Source organism: Coregonus clupeaformis, chromosome 8 (genome assembly GCF_020615455.1).
Source record: "Coregonus clupeaformis isolate EN_2021a chromosome 8, ASM2061545v1, whole genome shotgun sequence".
Lineage (NCBI taxonomy): Eukaryota > Metazoa > Chordata > Actinopteri > Salmoniformes > Salmonidae > Coregonus > Coregonus clupeaformis.
Genome location: NC_059199.1, coordinates 30,629,614 through 30,644,022, shown reverse-complemented (window position 1 = coordinate 30,644,022; position 14,409 = coordinate 30,629,614).

Sequence of the window (14,409 nt, the reverse complement as noted above, 5' to 3'; positions counted from 1 at the left end):
ATGGAAGAAGTTTGGAACCACCAAGACTCTTCCTAGAGCTGGCCGCCCGGCCAAACTGAGCAATCGGGGAGGTGACCAAGAACCCGATGGTCACTCTCACAGAGCTCCAGAGTTCCTCTGTGGAGATGGGAGAACCTTCCAGAAGGACATCCATCTATGCAGCACTCTACCAATCAGGCCTTTGTGGTCGAGTGGCCAGACGGAAGCCACTCCTCAGTAAAACACACATGACAGCCCGCTTGGAGTTTGCCAAGATGCACCTTAAGGACTCTGACCATGAGAAACAACATTCTCTGGTCTGAAACCAAGATTGAACTCTTTGGCCTGAATGCCAAGCGTCACGTCTGGAGGAAATCTGGCACCATCCCTATGGTGAAGCATGGTGGTGGCAGCATCATGCTGTGAGGATGTTTTTCATCGGCAGGGACTGGGAGACTAGTCAGGATCGAGGGAAAGATGAACGAAGCAAACAACAGAGAGATCCTCAATGAAAACCTGCTCCAGGACTTCAGACCGGGGCGAAGGTTCACCTTCCAACAGGACAACAACCCTAAGCACACAGCCAAGACAACGCAGGAGTGGCTTCGGGACAAGTCTCTGAATGTCCTTGAGTGGCCCAGCCAGAGCCCAGACTTGAACACGATCGAACATCTCTGGAGAGACCGGAAAATAGCTGTGCAGCGAGGCTCCCTATCCAACCTGACAGAGCTTGAGAGGATCTGTAGAGAAGAATGGGAGAAACTCCCCAAATACAGGTGTGCCAAGCTTGTAGCATCATACCCAAGAAGAATCAAGGCTGTAATCGCTGCCAAAGGTGCTTCAACAATGTACTGAGTAAAGGGTCTAAATACTTATGTAAATGTAATATTTCGTTTTTTTTTTTTTTTTTTTGTAAATTAGCAAGACAAATTACAAACCTGTTTTTATTTTGTCATTATGGGGTATTGTGTGTAGATTGATGAGGAGAAAAAACAATTGAATCAATTTTAGAATAAGGCTGTAATGTAACAAAATGTGGATAAAGTCAAGAGGTCTGAATACTTTCCGAATGCACTGTAGAATAGAATAACTCAAATAATAACTTATGGGTAAGTATTGGCTGAATAAGGGCAGAAAGGGTGAAATTATTTCTTCTTGTTTCTTCTTTAACATATTAATCTTACACCAAGAGAGAGAGACAGATGTAGAAAAAGAGAGGGGGAGCCGAGGAGGATGGAGTGAAGGGGGGATGCTTTGAGTAATGTTAAGAGCGACGCCCTTTAAAAAGCAACGAATCCCTTTGAAAACGGCCTATGTGGCATCGATTTGAGTTAGAAATTGTTATTCTTGTGTCGAAATTGACTACAAAGTGTAAATAGGATAACTTTGGTCATAAAGTCAGTCTCGTCTTAAACGGAGTTTGAAACATCCTTGCCTCATAACAGGTGACTGAAGGTTGGGTTTTGATTTGACAATGTACATTTGCATGTTTTTACTTGAGAAATACTGCACCAGACACCTTAGATGTAAAATTGTGCAACTAAAACATCCTTTGCAAAACCATAAAACATTTATTACAGATTACTTGAGTTATCTTAGATTCATTCTGGGGATTTTGAGGAATTGAAATAGGCGTCCGTGTCTACAGTGTCTCATTGGGGACCACCTCCAAGATTGAAATCTAATTTTTCTAATGAGCAACAGAAAAACACACATGCCAATCGGCGTGTTCAGTGGCTCTTTAAGGAGTGGTGAGGCTGAGATGCACAAATTAGTATTCTAGGAGATAGGGGGAGAGGTGAAAGGGAGACAGAGGCAGGGATGGATGCTCGTGGGTCTGCATACAGAAAAAAACATACAGCAATGTTTCTATTTATAGCTCTGTGTGTGTGTGTGTGTGTGTGTGTGTGTGTATGTGTGTGTGTGTGTGTGTGTGTGGGTGTGTGTGTGTGTGGGTGTGTGGGTGTGTGCACATGCGTTTGTGTTGCTGGCTCGCTGGTTGACTAGCTAGCTGGCTGGTTGGCTAGCTGGCTGGTTAGCTAGCTGGCTGGCTGGCTGGAGGATTGGCTAGCTAGCTAGCTGGCTGGTTGGCTAGCTGGCTGGTTGGCTAGCTGGCTGGTTGGCTTGCTGGCTGGCTGGCTGGCTAGTTGGCTCGCTGGCTGGCTGGCTGGCTGGTTGACTAGTTGGCTGGCTAGCTGGCTGGTTGGCTAGCTGGCTGGTTGGCTTGCTGACTGGCTGGCTGGCTAGTTGGCTCGCTGGCTGGCTGGCTGGCTGGTTGACTAGTTGGCTGGCTAGCTGGCTGGTTGGCTAGCTGGCTGGCTGGCTGGCTGGTTTACTATCTGGCTGTTTGGCTGGGTGGCTAGCTGGCTGTTTGGCTGGTTGGCTAGCTGACTGTTTGGCTGGTTGGCTCTCGCTGGCTGTTTGACTAGCTGGCTGGCTGGCTGGCCATGGGTCTTTCCATGTATTTGGTATGCACTTGTGTGTCCACACATGTCTGCATGTGTATCTATGCACATGCATGCGTCACACGTGTGTATTCATCACTTCATCAATGAAGAGGGTTGGGGGTCATAGAGAGGTGATCACAAAGCGAGATGCCAAGAGAAGGGGCTGATGGGTAATCCTATTCTTGGCAATGAGTTGGTCTATCACATGCTGAGTCTCATGGAAGTACACTACTTAGATATTCCCTTTGACCGAGAGAAAGAGAGAGAGAGAGAGAGAGAGAGAGAGAGAGAGAGAGAGAGAGAGAGAGAGAGAGAGAGAGAGAGAGACAGACAGACAGACAGACAGGCCGAGAGAGACAGACAGAGACAGACAGAATAGACTACGTCTTTATCAACACTGAATGCTTTTGTCTTTGTGTGTAGTGACTTTCGTATTTATTTGGCTTCACTGTAATATGTGGCCACAGTCTGGTGGCATTATCATTATTTCTCTCTCTCTCTTAAATGCAGGCTAACATTCATACCCCCCCCACACACACACACACACAGACACATACTGATATGAAGTCCACAAAAGGCTTATCAGGTTCAAAAGCTTACAGCAAAGATAAATAACGATCTCTCCCACACTCGCGACTACAGTTTAATCAATAGGTTCACTTCGCCTTCAAACAGCCGAAGGTAAAGCATCTGATCTCTGCTGCTCTCTCCCAGGGAAGAGGACTCTGAGGCTGTGTCCCAAATGGCAGCCTATTCCCTACATAGTGCTTTACTTTTGACCAGTGCCCATAGGGAATAGGGTGCCATTTGGTACTAAGCCTGAGAGAAGTCGCTCTTAGGAACACTTTCTTAATCCTCCCACTCGTTAAAAACCATGTCTCTCAGCATTATCTAATAAGTATCCTAGATTGGAGTTTTCCTGATTCAGTCTTGTTATAAGGGCAGCTCTGCCTCAATGGCAGAAATGTATGTGATTGGTTAAGTTTAGGCAAGTAATGTGATTGGTTAATTTTAGGCAAGGAATTTCAATTGGTTGAGGTTAGGGTTAGGGGTGGGTTTAGTATTTAGTATTCTATTAGGATCCCCATTAGCTGTTGCCAAGGCAGCAGCTACTCTTCCTCGTGTCCAACCTGGGGTTAAGTTTGATTAAAAAATTGGTTAGGTTTAAAGTTAAGGGGAAACTCCACTGAGCTCTCTGCTCCTGCGTGTCATTCATGGCCTTCTAAGCCTGTCCGAGGTCCAAAACTAATTTGAAGAATCTGTCGTTGTTAGATGGTGGTAGCCTAATTATGATTCTTCCATTTCCCCCAATGGCCATATGTTCATGTTTTCAGACTTATTTACATTCTTCCCAGACCTAGGTTCAAATACTATCTGAAATCTTTCAATGCTTTGAGTGTTTGCGTTGCCTGCCTGGGATGCCATATGGGAAGGGTTTGCACTTTTGGGACTTTTCTATTGGTTCCTTTGTTGCCGGCAATCTCAATCAACCACAGCTAAAGTGTTCAAAATTATTTCAAGTAGTATTTGAACCCAGGTCTGGTTCTTCCTCCAAATACATTTTTCTTACCCTTGTTTCACCATCTGGTTGCTCAATCTGCCCTGAAGCATCAACATAAATAAATAAATAGTATTTTCATATAGCATCAGCTCATCAGATACCAACCGTATGCATGATCACTCAAAGCATATGGGACTGTACATTTCATTTCAAGACTGACTGCCATAGCTATAAAAAGCCAATCACACAGCATTCACAACTGCCACTCAAAACACACACTGTAATAGCCATAGTGACACTTTAGGTGTTGTGTTCAATGCAGGCCCGGTGGAACAGTGCCCAGCCAGAATGAATTTGGTGGCTGTCACGGATTCTGCCGAGGCTGCTCCTCCTCCTTGTACGAGCAGGCGTCGGCGGTCGCCGTCCCCGGAGTACTAGCTGCCACCGATCTTTGTTCTGTGTGTGATTGCTTTTGTCTGTCTGTCACACCTGTGTCCAATTGTTTATTGATCACCTGTCCTATAAGTTCTGTCTGTTTGCTTAGTAGGATTGTGTGTTGTTGTTCGCCTGTCGTAGTGCTGCGTGTTTCGTTTCTTGTTTTCTGTTTTAGTGTTTTACGCATTGTGCGTAATGCTCGCCTCTGTGTTTTTCGAGGCAGTTTGTTTACCGTTTCCTTGTTGGATTATTTGAGTAAACTCTGTTGGACTGAGCCTCGGTGTCCTGCGCCTGACTTCCACCCCACATACACCTCACCTCTTGACAGAACAACACACCATCATGGAGTCAGCAGGAGCAGTGGCGGCACCCAGGTTGCTGGAGGAGCAGTTACGCTATCAAGACATCTTGTTCCAGCAACTTGAGGCCGCCCTTGACGAGGTGTCCAACAAGATGAGTCGCTTGGTGACGAGGGAAGTGCCCACGCCATCACCCACGATCCCATCACCAACGACCAGTCCTCCTCTCTCAGCACCGGAACCCAGTGGCATTCGGCTCTCGCTCCCGAGGGCTTATGACGGTTCTGCAGCCGGGTGTCAGGGTTTCCTCCTGCAGATAGAACTATACCTGGCTACTATACACCCAGCGCCCTCGGGATACGAGAGCGTCGCCGCCCTCATCTCCTGTCTATCCGGTAAGGCGTTGGAATGGGCCAACGCCGAATGGAGGAGAATAGACGCAGCTACCATCACCTACGCTGAGTTCTCCCGCCGCTTCCGGGCAGTCTTCGATCACCCACCTGAAGGGAAGGCGGCGGGGGAGCGTCTGTTCTACCTCCGACAGGAGAAGAGGAGCGCACAGGAGTTCGCACTGGAGTTCCGGACGTTAGCTGCGGATGCGGGATGGAATGAGAGGGCCCTCATCGACCAGTATCGGTGTAGCCTGCGAGAGGACGTTCGTCGTGAGCTGGCCTGCAGGGACACCAACCTATGCTTCGACCAGCTGGTGGACATCTCCATCAGGCTTGACACCCTGCTGGCCGCCCGCGGACGTCCCGAGTGGGGGTCGTCCATTCCATCCTCCAGCACCTCTGAGCCAATTCCTATGGAGCTCGGGGGTGCTGGCGCTAGAGAGAGGAGGAGGGAGAACCCGAGGAGGGCCAATCCCTGCACCAACTGTGGCCGTGGAGGACACACCGCGGCCAGGTGCTGGGGAGGGTCTTCTGAGGGAGGGGACAACAGGTCACGCACTGGGGAGTCATTTCAGGTGAGTAGGCGCCCCACTTACCCAGAGCTCTCTGTTGGTCACATGAGCATTCCTGTGCGTTTTCCACAGGTGGCACCTCATTCCCAGCATAAGGCGCTAGTAGATTCAGGCGCAGCTGGGAACTTTATTGATCGGGCATTTTGTGCTAGGTTAGGAATTCCCCTTCGGCCGGTAGAAGTTCCATTCCCTGTCCATGCGTTAGACAGCCGGCCGTTGGGGTCGGGTCTAATCAGGGATGTCACGGCACCGCTGACGATGACTACGCAGGGGGTCATGAGGAAATCATTCAGTTCTATCTGATTGACTCTCCTGCGTACCCAGTGGTGTTGGGGCTTCCCTGGTTAAGCACCCACGATCCTACCATAGCGTGGCAACAGAGGGCTCTTATGGAGTGGTCTGCCCAGTGTGTAGGGAGATGTCTAGGTGTTTCCATAGGGGCGACCTCGGTAGAGAGTCCGAACCAAGTGCCCGCACTGCGCATTCCCCCCGAGTATGAGGATTTAGCACTAGCGTTTAGCAAATCGAGAGCAGCACGGCTACCTCCTCATAGACAGGTGGACTGTGCGATAAATCTCCAGACCGGAGCAGCTTTTCCCAGGAGTCGTGTGTATCCCCTGTCTCAAGAGGAGACTGCGGCTATGGAGACTTACATAGCCGAGTCCTTGGCACAGGGATACATACGGCCCTCTACTTCTCCGGTTTCCTCGAGTTTCTTCTTTGTGAAGAAGAAGGACGGGGGATTGCGCCCGTGTATTGATTACCGTAGTCTCAATCAGATCACAGTAAAATACAGTTACCCACTTCCACTGATTGCGACGATGACGGAGTCATTACGCGGAGCGCGTTTCTTCACAAAGTTGGATCTCAGGAGCGCGTACAATTTGGTGCGCATTAAGGGGGGGGATGAATGGAAAACAGCATTTAGCACCACCTCGGGTCATTACGAGTATCTCGTCATGCCGTATGGGTTAATGAATGCTCCTTCAGTCTTCCAATCCTTTGTTGATGAGATTTTCCGGGACATGCATGGGCAGGGTGTAGTGGTGTACATTGACGACATTCTAGTGTATTCTTCTACACGAGCCGAGCATGTAGCCCAGGTGCGCCGAGTATTGAGACGACTGTTGGAGCATGACTTGTATGTCAAGGCAGAGAAATGCCTGTTCTTCCAGGAGTCCGTCTCCTTTTTGGGTTATCGGTTGTCCGCGTCTGGCGTGGAGATAGAGGTAGATCGGGTATCAGCTGTGCGTAATTGGCAAACTCCAACCACCGTAAAGAGGTGCAGCGGTTCTTGGGTTTTGCTAATTACTACCGGAGGTTTATCCGGGGGTTTTGGACAGGTTGCAGTTCCCATTACGTCCCTGCTAAAGGGGGGTCCGGTGCGCTTGCGGTGGTCAGCTGAGGCGGACAGGGCATTTGTCAAGCTGAAGAACCTGTTCGCCGGCCCCGGTGCTGGCACATCCGGATCCCTCTTTGCCTTTCCAAGTAGAGGTGGACGCGTCCGAGACCGGTATTGGGGCAGTCCTGTCACAACGGTCCGGCACGCCACCTAAGCTCCGCCCCTGTGCGTTCTACTCCAAGAAGCTCAGCTCGGCGGAGCGCAATTATGACGTTGGGGACAGGGAGCTGTTAGCTGTAGTCCAGGCCCTAAAGGTGTGGAGGCATTGGCTTGAGGGGGCTCAACACCCTTTTCTCATTCTGACTGATCACCGCAACCTGGAGTACATCCGGGCAGCTAGGAGATTGAACCCTCGTCAGGCTAGGTGGAACATGTTCCTAACCCGGTTTGTGTTTAAGATCACATACATCCCTGGGTCCCAGAACGGTAAGGCAGACGCACTGTCCCGACAGTATGACACGGAGGAGAGGTCCATTGAGCCTACTTCCATACTGCCGAAGTCTTGTCTGGTGGCTCCGGTAGTATGGGAGGTCGATGCGGAAATCGAGCGGGCGCTGCGTACCGACCCTACTCCCCCGAGTGTCCTGTGGGGCGGACGTACGTTCCGCTCGAGGTTCGTGATCGGCTTATTTCGTGGGCTCATACATCACCCTCCTCTGGACATCCTGGTATTGGTGGGACGGTGCACTGCCTTAGCGTGAAATACTGGTGGCCAACGTTAGCCAGGGATGTGAGGGTTTATGTCTCCTCCTGCTCGGTGTGTGCCCAGTGTAAGGCACCTAGACATTTGCCCAGGGGTAAGTTACATCCTCTGCCCGTTCCACAACGACCATGGTCCCACCTATCTGTAGATTTTGTGACCGATCTACCCCCTTCCCAGGGTAATACTACCATTTTGGTCGTTGTGGATCGGTTTTCTAAGGCCTGTCGTCTCCTCCCACTGCCGGGTCTCCCTACTGCCCTACAGACCGCCGAGGCCCTCTTTACCCACGTGTTCCGGCACTATGGGGTCCCCGAGGATATTGTGTCCGACCGAGGTCCCCAGTTCACCTCCAGAGTCTGGGGGCTTTCATGGAACGCCTGGGGGTCTCGGTTAGCCTTACCTCGGGGTACCACCCAGAGAGCAATGGGCAGGTTGAACGTGTTAACCAGGATGTGGGTAGGTTTTTGAGGTCCTATTGCCGGGACCGGCCGGAGGAGTGGTCGAGGTATATCCCCTGGGCAGAGATGGCCCGGAACTCTCTCCTCCACCGGATTAACACCTTTCCAGTGTATTTTAGGGTATCAGCCGGTCCTGGCACCGTGGCACGAGAGCCAGACCGAGGCCCCTGCGGTGGGACGAGTGGATTCGGCGCTCAGAAGAGACGTGGGGACGCTGCCCATGTCCATCTGCAGCGTGCCATCCGTCAACAGAAGGCGAGCGCCGATCGCCACCGCAGTGAGGGGCCGGTGTACGCACCGGGAGATCGAGTCTGGCTCTCGACTCGAAACCTGCCCCTCCGCCTGCCCTGCCGGAAGCTGGGGTCGGCGGTTTGTGGGGCCCTTCAAAGTCCTGAGAAGATTGAACGAGGTGTGTTACAGATTACAACTGCCTATTGAGTACAGAAATATTAACCCCTCGTTCCATGTGTCTCTTCTCAGGCCGGTGGTAGCTGGTCCACTCCAAGAGGAGGAGATAGGAGAGACCCCTCCACCCCCTTTGGACATCGAGGGGGCACCGGCGTACAGGGTCCGGACTATATTGGACTCGAGGCGCCGGAGGAGTGGTCTCCAGTATCTCGTGGAGTGGGAGGGGTACGGTCCGGAGGAACGGTCCTGGGTGCCCAGGAGGGACATCCTCGATCCATCCCTCCTGACTGAGTTCCACCGTGGGCATCCCACGCGCCCGGGTCCGCGTCCTCCTGGCCGTCCCCGAGGCCGGGGGTCGGTGCACGGCTGGAGCCGCGCGTCAAGGGGGTACTGTCACGGATTCTGCCGAGGCTGCTCCTCCTCCTTGTACGAGCAGGCGTCGGCGGTCGCCGTCCCCGGAGTACTAGCTGCCACCGATCTTTGTTCTGTGTGTGATTGCTTTTGTCTGTCTGTCACACCTGTGTCCAATTGTTTATTGATCACCTGTCCTATAAGTTCTGTCTGTTTGCTTAGTAGGATTGTGTGTTGTTGTTCGCCTGTCGTAGTGCTGCGTGTTTCGTTTCTTGTTTTCTGTTTTAGTGTTTTACGCATTGTGCGTAATGCTCGCCTCTGTGTTTTTCGAGGCAGTTTGTTTACCGTTTCCTTGTTGGATTATTTGAGTAAACTCTGTTGGACTGAGCCTCGGTGTCCTGCGCCTGACTTCCACCCCACATACACCTCACCTCTTGACAGTGGCCTTGCCACTGTTGACAGCCCACTAATCCAGACAGAGAGCACCACTTGGGGCCCCCACCTGTACCGATTGGTTGCCCTTGGCGACAATCAATTATTTGGGTGGAATAGGAGCAATTCAGCAGGGATTTATTTACTTGCCAGCTTATTGGCTCGGCAGACGCCATCACCCGTAGCGACTGATATAGACGACTCTGGTTTCATTAGGACACATAAACTGACTCTCATGGGGATGTAGTATTTCGCTACCCTGAGATGGAGTCAGCCATATAATTAGAATACTAGAATGGACATGAACCTTCTTATGATGGGATAAAAGTCAGCCATTTTGGTTTGCCAGTGCTGCTGATAAGATATTGTGTAAAGTAATGAATTTGAAGAATTTATCTGCACTGTCTGTTTGTTAGCTAGCTACCCAGACAGATTTAATTAATACATTTTTCAAATGAACTGCCAATATGCCAACATTCCATTAAAACAATGCAGTCAATCCATAGCCATGCACTGGCTCAAATCAGTTGATGATTTCAGAAGTTGTAAATGCAATAAGTACTGATATTGTATCATATAATAGCACTCACAGCTTTCAAAGAAACACAAATTTAGACATTTATATTTTAGAGGCTATTTATACAGAAAATGTGTATAAAACCTGAATAAACTGTACTTACAATTATATGAAAATATTTTAGGTTGACAATAATTATTTTTACACAATTTCTGATACATCACATGCCTTACTTTTAATTTCCTGCATAAATAAAATCAGGATTATGCCTCTACTGCCATTCATTCCAGTTAGACTGGTTTGGATTTCTCCCTGACCAATATGGCTGCCGTTTTTCACCCCATTCTGGGTTTTTGACATAGCCCCTCTAGTAATTTAATAGGATCTCTATGGAGCCATCAACCTTCTGGTTTTGTCACGACCGTCAGGGTAAGGAGTAGACCAAGGCGCAGCGTTGCAGGCAAACATACTCTTTAATGAGCGAAAACACGATCAAAACAAACAAAGACGGTAACGTGACAGTTCACGGTGAAACTAAACCAACTAGAAACAAGAACCCACAAAACCAAAGGAAAAACCGACAGATTAAATATGGCTCCCAATCAGAGACAACCAGCAAACAGCTGACACTCGTTGCCTCTGATTGGGAGTCACTCAGGCCAACACAGAAATACGGAACATAGATCTACACACCCTGGCTCAACATAACAGTGTCCCCAGAGCCAGGGCGTGACAGTACCCCCCCCTAAAGGCACGGACTCCGACCGAGCCAACTAAATACCACAGGGGAGGGACCGGGTGGGCACTCCGCCTTGGCGGCGGATCCGGCTCTGGGCCCGATCCCCACTTCCTCTCCAACCCCCCAAAGTACCCCTGGTCCTGTCTAGCCCCGCTGGCCGGGCCGGACTGACGACACGCATCCCTGGCTTGGTGCGTGGAACGAACGGACCGGACCGGGCTGACGATGCGCACCCCTGGCTTGGTGCGTGGAGTAGCAACTGGCCGGACCGGGCTGACGATACACACCCCTGGCTTGGTGCGTGGAGCAGGAATGGACCGGACCGGGCTAACGATGCGCACCCCTGGCTTGGTGCGTGGAGCAGGAATGGGCCGGACTGGGCTGGCGACGCGCACCACAGACTTGGTGCGGAGAGCAGGAACGGGCCGGACAGGGCTGACGAAACGCACCACAGACTTGGTGCGGGGAGCAGGAACAGGCCGGACCGGGCTGGCGACGCGCACCACAGGTTTGGTGCAGGGAGCAGGAACAGGCCGGGCCGGGCACCATAGGCTCGGTGCGGGAAGCAGGAACAGGCCGGGCCGGGCTGACGACACGCACCACAGGCTCGATGCGAGGAACAGGCCGGACCGTACTGGGGACACACACCACTGGCCCTACGCAGGGATCAGGAACGGGCTGGACCGGACTGGTAACACACCCCAGTACCTCTCGCCGTGCCTCCACACTTTCCCTCTCCTCTGTGACCAGTGGCCCCCTTAACCTGGCGGCCTCCTCTGCACACCCGCTGGACCGCTCCATCGCGGCCTCCTGCTGCCCCGTCGTCCACGTCGTGAGCCCCCCCCTAAAAATGTTCTGGGGTTCTCTCCTCCCCGTGGACCAGGCCTCCCTAGTTCTCGCCAGACTCTCACTCTTCTGCTTCCAACTCCCGCTATTCAGCTCCTCAATTGGCTTGACCCAGTCGAAACTCTTAATCCATTGCTCCATAGACCAGCCTCTCTTCTCTTCACTTAGCGGGGCCCAGTCGAAACTCCTACTCCACTGATCCCAGGTCCTTCCTCTCTCCTCTTCACGCTGCTTGGTCCAGTTTAGGTGGGTTCTTCTGTCACGACCGTCAGGGTAAGGAGTAGACCAAGGCGCAGCGTTGCAGGCAAACATACTCTTTAATGAGCGAAAACACGATCAAAACAAACAAAGACGGTAACGTGACAGTTCACGGTGAAACTAAACCAACTAGAAACAAGAACCCACAAAACCAAAGGAAAAACCGACAGATTAAATATGGCTCCCAATCAGAGACAACCAGCAAACAGCTGACACTCGTTGCCTCTGATTGGGAGTCACTCAGGCCAACACAGAAATACGGAACATAGATCTACACACCCTGGCTCAACATAACAGTGTCCCCAGAGCCAGGGCGTGACAGGTTTGAACAGGATTTCTTCCGTTTGCAACATTTTGCAGCCAGTGAGCAATGTGCTCTGCCACTTTAGTCTGGCTATTGTGACTTTGTTTTCACACTGTATCATATCCCAACTGCAAGCTTCCACCTTATCTTCAGCATTAGCATGGTTAATAAAAAAAAAAAATGTATTTCAAATGTTTCTTTGTATTGTTTTCTGACTATTGTGACATTTTAATTAGTAAATTGTCAGTTGTATCTCTTCGCTGCTTTTGACACTAAATAATGGTCCCATTCTCTCTCTTCCCAGTAATGAAGTAAAAGATTGCTACTGTATAACGTCTAAAACTGCAACAATGCCCCTATAAATGCATACGTTTGTTTATATTTTAAAGTCTGGTTTGGGTTTAGGTCAAGTTACTGTGGTAGGAAATACCATACTATAGTAAATGGAAATGCCCCAAAAACTACATTCCAAAGGCATTTCCCAGCTAGCATATAACGTTCTGAGAACCATATTTTTCTTAGAGCTTGGTGAGAGCATGGTTGTCCTATGGTTATTTTGTATATAACCTTCCCACAACATTCTGGGAATGGTGCAGGATACCCAGCTAGCACATAACGTTCTGAGAACCATATGTTTCTTAGGTGGGAATTTCAGTACTTCAGCATAATGTTTTCTACAGGTTTCCTCATGGTTCTATTTAAATTCATGTTCTCAGAACGTTCAGAGAATATTAAGAAACAACGTTCTTCTGTGGGAATTTCAGTACTTTAGCATAACGTTTTTCTAAAGGTTTCCTTGTGGTTCTGTTTAAAATCATGTTCTCAGAACATTAAGAAAACTTAATTTAAAACCACAAGAAAACATTAGTAACGTTCAAAGAATATCATCATGGAGCAAAGAAACCACATCAAGTTGAAAGTGGAGAGAGCCAGCTTCAGAATCTGTCAGGAGAATCCTTACATTGGAGTCTTATGTGATGGGTACGTCCTGTGTTGTGGCAGTGGAGTCCTGGAGGTCAAGTGTCTTTCAATTGGGGGCAGGACAACAGCACTCTGGACGACTGGCTACAAAACAAGAGAGGGCATCTGGCAAGTCATGTTCTTCTAAAATCAATGGCTGTAATGTTATTTTGTAACGAATAGCCTAGGTCTTGTTACACCGCATGCTCTCACTAATTTAGACCCAAGCCAAGGTGGGGGAGCTCGGCTCCTGCCCAATTCATGGGCAGCTCTTAACCCTGTGTACACAACAGGCCAACACAACACATTTCACTATCTCTTAGACAGGTAATGTAAGCTAGCTAATGTACTTTCAGGATGGCTTTCACGCCACCCTTCTTGTTTATAACCGATTACAATGTTGAACATGAGATAGCTAACGTTAGTTAGCTTCTTCGCTCGGGAGACCTGTACAGGTCGTGAGCAAAGAGGCTAACGGTACCACAGATAACATTACTTCTAGCTAGAGTTGACTGAAAGCACATGAAAAAAGCTAGATAGAGTGAGGGAAAAAAGTATTTGATCCCCTGCTGATTTTGTATGTTTGCCCACTGACAAAGAAATGATCAGTCTATAATTTTAATGGTAGGTGTATTTGAACAGTGAGAGACAGAATAACAACAAAAAAATTCAGAAAAACGCATGTCAGAAATGTTATAAATTGATTTGCATTTTAATGAGGGAAATAAGTATTTGATCCCCTCTCAGTCAGAAAGATTTCTGGCTCCCAGGTGTCTTTTATACAGGTAACAAACTGAGATTAGGGGCACACTCTTAAAGGGAGTGCTCCTGATCTCAGTTTGTTACCTGTATAAAAGACACCTGTCCACAGAAGCAATCAATCAATCAGATTCCAAACTCTCCACCATGACCAAGACCAAAGAGCTCTCCAAGGATGTCAGGGACAAGATTGTAGACCTACACAAGGCTGGAATGGGCTACAAGACCATCGCCAAGCTGCTTGGTGAGAAGGTGACAACAGTTGGTGCGATTATTCGCAAATGGAAGAAACACAAAATAACTGTCAATCTCCCTCGGCCTGGGGCTCCATGCAAGATCTCACCTCGTGGAGTTGCAATGATCATGAGAACGTCTGAAGTTTGCCAATGAACATCTGAATGATTCAGAGGAGAACTGGGTGAAAGTGTTGTGGTCAGATGAGACCAAAATCGAGCTCTTTGGCATCAACTCAACTCGCCGTGTTTGGAGGAGGAGGAATGCTGCCTATGACCCCAAGAACACCATCCCCACCATCAAACATGGAGGTGGAAACATTATGCTTTGGGGGTGTTTTTCTGCTAAGGGGACAGGACAACTTCACCGCATCAAAGGGACGATGGACGGCGCCATGTACCGTCAAATCTTGG